Source organism: Megalops cyprinoides, chromosome 5 (assembly GCF_013368585.1).
Source record: "Megalops cyprinoides isolate fMegCyp1 chromosome 5, fMegCyp1.pri, whole genome shotgun sequence".
Taxonomy (NCBI): domain Eukaryota; kingdom Metazoa; phylum Chordata; class Actinopteri; order Elopiformes; family Megalopidae; genus Megalops; species Megalops cyprinoides.
This window is the reverse complement of record NC_050587.1, coordinates 16,992,886-17,003,947: the sequence shown is the minus strand read 5'-3', so window position 1 is coordinate 17,003,947 and position 11,062 is coordinate 16,992,886. Positions and strand designations below refer to the sequence as shown.

Below are 11,062 nucleotides of genomic sequence, written 5' to 3'. Positions count from 1 at the left end.
AGAAAACAGGGTGAACAGGGTTGCTAGGTGACCTCACTACACAAACATTCCTCACTGCTTCCCTCTGCCTGCCACTCACTACGTCTCCCATTAAACAACATGACTGGAGAGAGAGGAGGTGTCCTTATTTAGAACTTTAATCACGAATCACACAACTCAATTAGATTGTCTCTTTCGTCTCCTCCTGCTGAAGTGGGGAGCAAGTCTAAGTCAAGCTGTGTTACAATCAGCGAGGTTTCTTCTGTTTCCTCAGTTTGGCACCGCTGGTCTAATTAAAGGGTTTTTGTCAGCCTGTGGACGGCTACCAGAGATCGTTATCATACCTGACAAGCTTCTGTTCTGAGGGACTGAATAGCCATATGAGCCTGGAACAAATGATAGACTGATCATTACTGAACAAAGAGATACCCTGCGTGTCATCCTGTTCTAACACAGAACCACAATTTTAGTCTAGAAGTGCAGAGCTGACAAAATAGGCATATACCACTACCAATACCACTGTTTTGTGTAAAGTCTGAGATCGTACACTTCAGGTACCCTCTATATTCAATACATAATAGTTGTTGTTATTACTGGCAGCATTTGTGTTAAATGAAGTCCATACTTCATTTTAAATGACACTTTTAAAAAAGATCTATTGCATTCTGAATATATGACACATACAAAGATGAGTTTAAAATAACACAACTCTGATACAGGAAACACACACCTGTTTTGACAATGACGACAAAAGTTAGAATTAAAAATGACACCAATATAGTGCAACGATCACAAACCAAATATCTGTGATTCAAACCGCTGAAAAAAACTGTCCTTTTTTAAAATATTCACATCTTTATTCTTTAAATTGCAGTCATAAAAATATCCATTTTTAACGTGTGAACGTATTCACTGAGACCCAGAATACAGTGAGTAAAAATTTCCCCACTGAGTCATAACACCAGATTGCATCAGAGGGGTGTCACCTCACTCCCATTTCCAAGTTTTAGTTTTATTGAGCTCTATTCAATTTTTGCATTACACAGGCATTGCCATGACCCAGCAGTAATACTTGGATGTGTAGTTTACTGATTCAGTGGTATAGCTCTTCAAAGTAAATGCATTCTTTTAGGATGGATTCAAGTTAGGAGAACGCAGACACAGTCTTAGGAGATGAGTGTTTATAAGGCAAAGGAAGCTCTGAGTCACTCTACTGTCCTGGCAGTGATGGGGCGCTCATTTTACCACTTTGTTTCCAAAGCTGAGCTATTCATTGCCAGATACCGTAGTACTTTCTGTGGATCTGTGAAAATGAAGGACAGACAACTGTAAAGGAGTGTTGGGAGAGACAAGGCTCTGTAGCAATGTAGAGCTGTCTGATCGCGAACACGGCATGCTCTCATATGAGTTCTGAAATGCATCCAACTGCAGCTGGTAGCCAGTGAGGGGACGTGACATTGGTGTAGTTGAGAAGGGAGATGAGTAGTCTGGCAGTAGAGGTCTGCATTGTTTGGTGGGGTCTGCTAAGGAGGCCTGTGTGGAGGGAACTGCAATAATGAAGGAAGGAGGACATCAGGGTCAGGGTCAACAGCTGGTCAGGGCAGATGGTTAGAAACCAGTTGATTCTGCAATGCTGGACACGAAGAATCGCAAGACGTCAGTCAATGCTACATTGCTCTCAAAGAAGGTGAGTATATTGACAATTGTGGCACCCATTTCCATGGGTGGTGGTGGTGGGTCATAGAAAATACCATTTTATATGGAAATGGTGAGGCTGTAGGCTGTGAGGAATCATTTGAGATATAACGCATGTGGCTGAGCAGTCATTCAGGAGGAAAGGACGACTGCTGTCAGTCAAGAGTGTACAGTATCATAAGGCACATGTCTTGTGACAGTACTATTCCCTCCTCTCCTTCTTTAATACTGATTCTGACGAATGGTTTATTGAGTTGAAATTGCTGTTTTAACGGATCCTCTTTCTGATTTTCATCCTGAGATAAGAGGGCTCAAACTATAACTAGGGAGGCTGCCCGTCATCTAATATGTAGCTGTTCACAGAAAGGTCACAGTCAACGATGAGTTGACCATAGTGTGATTTCGATTTTACCTAGTACAGACCACCAATGTGTTATAATTTTGTATGTACATGTAAATGTACAATAATGTACATTTACACGTTTGTACTACTCAAGTAGCCACTTGCACAACTAGCACATAAGCTAATATATACTGAAAGCTTAATACTGAATAGTAAACGACACTACATAAGTATTGTTGGTCTTTCAGTTTTAATAACTAATCACCAGTCTTTGTTATACTGCCTACTTTGGACAAGTAGACTATATCTGCACTAAGCGCTTACGCTGGGCGTTAAGGTTGCTCAAACTTTTTTGCAAAATAAAAGGGACAATAATACTTAAACACAGTGAATGATCGAAATAAAAAATATTTACAAATACCAACGTTTTTCCCCCAATGCCCTTTAGCAATGACCAGTACAGTATGTGGCTCCATTTACCGCTCTTGGCACCTGCTCAAAATCCTGCAGTATCCTCAGCTCGAGTTCATGTCTATTCCTCAAATAACCTTGCTATCAGTCCTAGCGACAGTCTGAAAGGATAAACCAATCAACGCCGAACGCAACGACACGCTCCTCTTTTCATTGGGCCATAAGCGCCCCGTGTCGTTCAATCATATTACGTTTCGGACAGATCCCGGGAAGAAGGGGCGGTTTACGCCTTCATCTTTGTTATGATTGGTCCAGGCGGTGCGTCCAGACAGTGTGGAACCTTGAGTTGCCGATTATTGCCGAGTAAGCAGTCTGGCTGTACTGCAGCTAAAGAGGAGGAGGCAGAGGAGGAGGAGGAGGGACAGATTGGGGGGAGAGGGGGGTGGGGGGGACTTGGCCTTGAGCCAGCAACAGCAACCATCAGAATTAGCTCATTGTTAAGAATATAGCTAGTTGCTACAGACATAGTCAGTCGGTTAAACGCAGCCTTGGAGAGGGTGCTTCCTCCCAGGGCTGCAGGCTGCACCCCTTGAATGCAGTTTTCTTTCTTTCCTACAAATCGTTGTCCTATTTCGTGCACCGATATTGCAGTGCATTTTGTAACTTACAGTGAAACAAGAGGTAAGGAGCCGGCGCCTTTGTCTGTAGAACAGCGACAGAAAAAGCGAACGTTGCTTTGGTTCTTTGGCTATCTTGCTCGCTAGACTCTAGTTACCTTAATCTTCGTGATTAGCTAGACATTGTCCACTGCTTGATAGCTATGTTCTGCTGCAGAGTGGATTCGTTTTGTGGGTTTCTTAAATTTTAGCGTGCTGGCTAGCTGCTGTGTCGGGTCACATGAAAAAATAGTTTATCAATTTATTCTCCCAAATGCGCGGTTTCTTTTTGTAGAAGGAATACTGGTAGGTCTTCGGGTAAGGTTAGCCAGCTACTTTGTGAAGTCACCACAATGACCAGTCAGCCAGCTAACTAGGTAGCCATCGGATTCTTTGTTCTTCAGAGAAGAGACTGTGTACTTTTGGGAATGGGGTGCAATTGGCATGCTTTTCGGGTTTTAACTTTACCACTGCTGCATGTATGAATGACAACTAACTCGCTAACTTATCCACTCATCACAATACAAGACCAATAAATGCTCAGTAGCTAGCTGGCTGTCCTGCTAGCTAGCTTCACCGATGGCTCAGCTGGCTAGCTAGGTGATAAAGTGTAGCTTACTAACACGTCGTTTGATTAATGTTGAAAGTAATTTCAGACATCTGTCTGTGAATGAATACTATTCACTGGTAGCTAGCTAGGTGCTATTTGTGCAGCTAGTATGTGATGTCATTAGTATCGAATAGCGCGTTGCTGCATTTGGCTGTGTCCTCAGAGCAAGTTCAACATGAAGGAGAACTGGCAAAGCCAGCTAGCTACTTAGCTAAATATTATAGATAAGCATCACCGTCGGTATCATGCTTTCCCCCCCCCGACGTTAGCGAGCAGATTACTGTGCGATTTCATGCTTTTGCAAGGGGTCGCCAGGTGCAGTGCTTGCATGGGTTGCTTTGTCCTATATTTAGACACAAAGACAGATGAAGTCATGCATAACCTCTTAGCTAGTCCACATGCATTTCATCTTGACAGTGCTTATGCATTAGTGCATCCACAAATGTTCCATTCCTAGACCGGCATAGAAAGGTACGTTGCATCTGAACAGCACTTTAATGCTTTATTCCGAATGACAGGCATGCCTGACACATTAGCATTACCATTGACTACTGTGACTCTTTTGTCCTGCAGCGTTCTCTCCTACCGCTGTGCAACCCAGACGTTGCAGTCCCTGTACTGCTACCGAAGATAATCATGGTAAGACCATTGAAACTGTTTTCTTCTTCTTTTTATAATTTAGCGTACAGAAGCATTAATGTTAAACCCAAATGGCAAGCTACAAGCGTATATTTTCAGGCTGTCGAGACGTAGATTTGGAAATGGCATGTAAATTAGTTTTACCGTACCTGACAATTGCAGCTCATTATTAATTTGATGCATTTAGAATTTAGCACTGCAGATGCATAGCACAGGGTAACATCCAAGGGTACTCATGTTTTTCGGGAAAAAAACCCCAGACGGATTTCAGTGTTGCGGTTGGCTTAATTGTTGTCATTCATCTCTTAGCCTTCAAAAAGGAATTTGAAATGGTCATTTTTTAAAAAACTGGAGATAGTATGGCTTGGTATTTGGCTTATCTTTTCTTTTAATATTCAGTGGCAGTGGTATGGTTGCAGAGTTATAAATATCACACAGAATATACAAGACCTTAACCTCCCTCTCCCATCAGAATACCAGTAAAACCCACTCTGAAGGGTTGATCAGTAACACATGATTTATGACTTGCTTTGCATTACTTTACCCACTTGCCCACAGGCTACCAATAGGAAAGTTGCTGCACTTGAATGTGAGGAATGTCTAACGATTTGGGGCCTGCTCAGTCACATTTGGGGAGTGTTTCTCATTTCAGATCTGTAGATGAGTATACATTGAATGCTTTGTTGTGGCCAGGCTTTTGCATGAGGTGGTAAAGTGTTACGATAAATCGGATAACTCCCTTGGGTTGGCAATGCACTGTGACTATTTTATAAGCTCACAAAACCTGCCTCTTGGCACATATGCAAAAGTAGGTGTTTCAATCTTGCATATATGGCAGGGGTTCCTTTTAAAGAAGGAAATAAACAGTAAAATGTAAACATTTTTGAGGTGTTCCCAAACATTTTTGGAGAGGGGATCAGTTAATCCAGCATTTGATGAAGGGACACTTTACTGCCACTGTGCCAAGAGAGGTGACACGAGAATGTTCACAAAACCGATTGACCTCAGCCTTTCTTAGTGTTTTTGAATTATTGGGCAAATGGCACATTTTTCAAATTTCAGAGTATTGCTTATCCAAGAACTCAGATACTTGCTTGGCGTATATACCCGAAACACAGAAATAGCCAACTGAATAGTCTTTTTTCAATTACCTCATGATGTCCAGCAATTCCTGGAGAATACCTCATGCCTTAACAGTAATGAACCAAGTGAACTGTTTTGCCGTTCCCACTGTTTTGTCTGTTGTACTCTTTGGAATCCTTGCTATCTTCCATAAGTAGCCTAAACAGATTAGAACAGGAGGTTAGATGCAGGACTAATACGTGATTGGGTTGTGGCAACTGTGTTTTTACTGTAGCAATATTTCGTACATAAACACAGAACAGTTTCCCATTCATATGTAGTCCTGTGCAGTGATCGTATCATTCTTAATACATACTCAGTTCCTGTTTGTCCGGGGCTGTAGCACAAAGCACACCACCAGCACAAGTCTGTGCCGACGGACAGGGCCTTCTGGAGTTTCTGCTCAGCTGCAGCTGAATAAATAAGCGCTTGTATCCCAGCATGCAGCGCTGTGCCGTTGAAGCTGAGAGTTCACTGGGTTCAGGCGCCCTGAATGGCAGACTGGCTGTGGAAAAAAAAAAGTGACCTCCTTTGACTGTGCCTGGAGCTGCTCCAAGCTGCAGTTGCGCGAGTGAGAGAGACGGGTTAGTAACAGGTGGTAGGCCTAGCGTAATGACCGTGTGCATTGACTTAAAAAAAAAATACATCCCACATCAGAATAGCCTATATCATGTGCTTCCCGAGGTGTGCTTTGGATGCATTTTAGCTTATTTTTTTCCCTCCCAAGTCCTTGGCAGCTCCAGATTCCTGAGCTAAATGCAGTCCATCACAAGATGAATTTTGAGCATGTAATTTGAAATGTCCCTGTTTTAAAAGGCTTTTTCAGTACATCAAAGGCCCATATGCATTTTTCCTTGTGTGTGAAATGTTAAATTGTTAGTTAGTGCATAATGGTGTGTGATAAAGGACTCAGACATTGAAGGCTGGCCCAGATAGGGTCTAAGCTCAAGGTTGTCTGGAGCTCTCATGGCACACAATTGATGGATATTCTGAAGGCTTTGTCTGCAAGTCTGCTGGACCACATTAATCCAGAAAAGATTTAACATATTTCTCTCTAAGCTGACCTCTGTGTTGCTGGCATCAATACATCAAAGGCACAAAACAAAAGCATAGTAATAATAATGGATTGTTTTTATATGGCACCTTTCAAGGATGTCAAAATACTTTACAGTGAAAAGGGTTGACTAACTTCAGCCAGCTCCAGTGTGTAGTACCCTGGGTGATTCACAGCAGGCATTTTGTGCCAGAACAATCACCACCCATCATCTTAGGTGGAGAGGGAGGGAATATTAATCCAATTAGACAAAATGGCCAGATTGAAAGAGCCTGATTTGTCATTTTGCTAGCTCACCAGCAAACCCCCTACTCTCTACAGTATCTGCTATGGGATCTGCAGAGACCAGAGTCAGTTGTAATGTCTTATCTGAAAGACGTCCCCTCCTACCATGCGGTGTCTTAGTCACCGCACTGGTGCCATGGTCTTGTGTTTGGTTCAAGTGAAAGTCTGCCCCCTGTTGGCCAAGTAATTCCACTTCCAGTAGAAACATGGTTTTCCCTAGGAGGTCTCCTGTCCCAGTACTAACCATTAGGCAGAACAAAGGTACAGGCTGGTATGGCTCTGACAAAAAACAAAGCATAGCATGACCAAAGACAGATGCATTTTCCTTCTAATTTAGGTTCTGTTTGGAGTGTTGAGAATTCAGGGACACACTGACAATGAGATACAGCTGTTAAACGATTGAATAAGAATTATCAGAACATTTTGCGTATATATTTTATAGAGGTGTGATAGGTGTAAGTAGGTGTTTTTTTAAGGTATCATAAAAGGACCTCTAAATGTACATTACCTGCATACTCCCTGTACATCTGATGTCTCTTACAGGACAGTGTCTAATACTCTTCCCATCTCTTCACCCCCTCCCCTTTACAGATGCTAGCTTCCGCTTCTAAGTGAAACCAGCAGTTGCCATGGAGGATTCCCTGAGGTAAATGATATTTGATGAGAGAATGATTGTGTGCGCATGAGAGAAGAGGTGACTCCAGGGTTGATGCACTGGAACAGTGGCCCACAGTTTTAATTGCCGAACCTTCAGAACATGGCAGATGACTGTATGTATACCCATGTGGAAGAAAGACTTGAAAATAATAGCCCAAGTCATCAAAGCTCTGACAGCTCTCTCCCCCAGTGGCTGTCTCTGCTTACTGCTGGATGAACCATACTTGTTTATCCTTTCATTTAATGCTTTCTTCTAGGATAACCAGAACTGTCTCTTAGCTGTCTAAGTTAATGACAGTATCACTCAAGCTTATGTTACAATGCATAGGTATTAGTCAATTATCAAAGATACAACAGGGAAATGCCTCAAAATCAGAGTGTGTGTTTCAGAGAGGGGGTGTCATGCTTGTCAAGGTGAAATAATGTAGGTATTAAGGTGCAACACCTTTGAAGTAAGTATGGCATATAAACATCATAGAGGTAGTTAAGTTTAACAGATTACCAGTAAAGATGGCATTAGCAAAATCCCCCTCCAAAAAATAAGAAATACCGCTGCATCTTTGGGCTGCCCAGTTATCCAGTCATTAAACTCCAGCGGTAGTGATCGGGCGGGTTGGGGGCAGGGCCTGGTGGGATAAAATAAATAGTATTGTTTTTGAGCTGCCATCTCTAAAAGGAACAATTTGTACGATGTGTACTTGCACTCGCATCCAAGCATTCACAGTTCAGTGAGCAAAACCTTCAGAGTGCCATGAAAGCGGCATGACCACCACCTGCATCTTTGCTGGATGCAGAGAGGAGCGCTGCGATTGAGAGGATTTCTCGGAGTGAGCCAGCTCCAAAAAAGGCAGCGAAACGGACGGGCGCCATCGCAAGCCACTCCTGGGTGAAAATTGCTTGCCCGGGACACTGGAGCACACCCCGTTAGGTTGCCGGAAAGTCAACAGAGGTGGCTTTGTAAAGTTAGTAAACTGTTGAATAGGCTATTTTTGTCCTCGTTCAGTGGCTTAGCAGACGCTTTTATTCAGAGCGACTTGCATAATTGCAATATTTACATATTATCCACTTACACAGCTGGGTATTTATTGAGGCAATTCTGTGTTAAGTACCTTGCCCAAGGGTACAACAGTGGTACCCCAGTAGGGAACTGAACTGGCAAACCTTGGATCATAATCCCCCCTAATGTGTGCCACTGGATACACACTACTGCTACTAACCTCAGTTAACCGACAACCTCATTGGTTTACAGAAGCGCATGTCAGCATGCTAATATTGTTATGATTTCAAATAAAAAACACAACTGGTTTGTTTCATCATACATTTGCTGCATTTGACTGACATTTTGTATGTCTTTTGTAATATAAAAAGCAGCCAGTTTTGTAGTAACAAAATTACTTTGCATTAAAAGTAATAAAGAGCAGCGTCTTTCATGGAAAATCTGACATCAGTCCTTGAATGTCTGTAGCTACAGTACTAGGCAATTTTTAAAAGAGATGTATAAAATGGGATTCTGAGTAGCAGAGTTGGCAAGGTGTTCGTGTCACTGCAGGGACATTAGTTTGCTTCTTTCCACCATTGTTAGGGGTTGGTAGATTGGACAGGTGGAGTAGGACCTATTCTTCAATGAGTGCTCACTCCACTGTAGTGGGCTGTTTTGTCTGAGGTGTGAAAAATACCCATTGGCTGCATGCAAATGTATTGGAGGATTGCATCTGTATCATTTCAGCACTCCTGCTAGAGTGAGAGTGTTGCAATGAGGTGAGCATAATATAGCACTGGAGATTCCCAGTAAGGTTACATAAAGAGGGAAAGGCATGGAAAAATGTACAAAATGTTTTTTATGCTGTGTTTGACTTTTGTCTCTTAAATATGAAAATACCAAGTATTGTGAATATACCTAGCAATATACCTTTTGTACATCAGATGCAAAGGACTGACATGGCTTTTATATAGTGTAATGTATGTGCATTGTAACTACCTTTCATATAAGCAAGTCAGCTCATCTGCTGTAAATATGTAGCACCCGATGAGATGGCTTTTAATTTCAGGCATATGCTGTAGGATGGGTGGGGTGGAGAGCTGACATTCTTAGAGATGTTCCAAATTGAAAACTATTGCCAATGCTCCAGCAATAGTTTAGGCTGGGCTTAAGATCAGGACATGGAGTTGGGGTCAAAGAGAGTTTCCTTACGCAAGAAGGTACTTCAATTTTGCATCAGTTACTAGTTGACTGTATATAGTTGCATTGAACTGTGTACAGGGTGCACTGTAGTTGCATAGCTGTGTTCATATCATGCAAATTGGGTAATTTCACTTGCTGTCCTCTCTTGATGGGGAAAATTAGAGCTTAGAGCTGATTAATTAGAAATACTTTGTCCTTGAAGAAATAGCTCAGGTAGTCTCTATAAAGGTGACCCTAACTGTAAGTGCTGCTGTTGTTTTTGGTAATCTTTATAGCTGTAGGTGAGTGAGGTGTGGTTTGGTCAATTTCATACATCTCTACCAGACCTACCATGCATTTCTACCACCCATTTCTCCATTGGTTGTGTAGGAGGTCTATGAAAGTACAGTTGTGACAGGTAATACGCGTACAGAAAGCAAAATGGCTCTATTAACTGGTCTTTCCGTGTGTTTTATAGGGCTGTTTGCAGGTTCCCTCCGCTTGCCGGGCTGAAGGGGAACAGCGCAAAATCAACATTCCTTTCTAATGATGTTGGATGAACAGTCCCGCACCTAAACCAACAAATGAGAAAAAGATCCTCCTGTATATTTTAATTTTCTGTATCGTGTATTCTGTTCAGTTTTTTTTTTTTTTTTTTTCCTCTCTTTAAGTGTGTGGTTATAGATGAGATCATGACACACATGGGCTATTTCGTCCTTCTTTGTTTATGTAATTAATAACGTGTAGGTATACTTGGGACTCTAAGCCTTGATGATGCATAGTTTTTTCCTCTGGAGCAACATCAAATGACACAAAACAACTCAAGACAGACCTGACAGGCTTGAGCGATGTCAGGGACCCTACGAGGTGTCTGTTTGCAGACTCTTCAGGGTGTCCCTCTTTGGCCGGGATCAACTTGCAGCAGCATGTCTTCCACTTGTCCACAGTACGCATCGAAACGGCTGTAACCTTCTCTCTACATGTACACACTCTTGACAGTATTTTACTGAGGCTGAGAGTCCCCACTTTCCATTTAGTTACTAAACGCTTGGTAGTTTTTCATTTCTTTCTTTGTGTTTTTTTTTTTTTTCCTTTTGGTTGAGTAGTTTTTTGCTTTTTTTTTTTTTACTTTGCTAGTATAAGTTCATATGTTAGACATGTATGTTGTGATGTATAGAAGTAGCTGTAGAAACGCATTGTTTCCTTGTGGTAAGTGACTGAGATGCTGCCACGGATATGAGACACTGATGAATGGTGCTATTTTGGAATTTTATCTGCTCCTTGGTAAGGTAGCTCCGATGGGTTTCGTTTTATACTTTCACGTTCTAAGAAGGTGTTGGTTCTTTGTTGTCCGGTTGTTGTGACTTGGTCTGGATTGACTTGTTTTTTTTCCTGTCGTTTTTCTGTGCGGCTTTCTCATTGGGTGTAAGATTATGAAAAGAAAAAAAAA

The 11,062-nt window shown here is 42.0% G+C and overlaps 1 long non-coding RNA gene across 1 annotated transcript; it reads left to right on the top strand.

The window, feature by feature from the left end:
* Positions 1–2,892: 2,892 nt before the first annotated feature.
* LOC118778505 lies at positions 2,893–10,654 on the top strand. The gene is made up of 4 exons (XR_005004986.1): positions 2,893–3,109; positions 4,268–4,333; positions 7,386–7,440; positions 10,091–10,654. It is a non-coding gene; the product is annotated as an uncharacterized LOC118778505 (long non-coding RNA).
* The last annotated feature ends 408 nt before the right edge of the window (positions 10,655–11,062 follow it).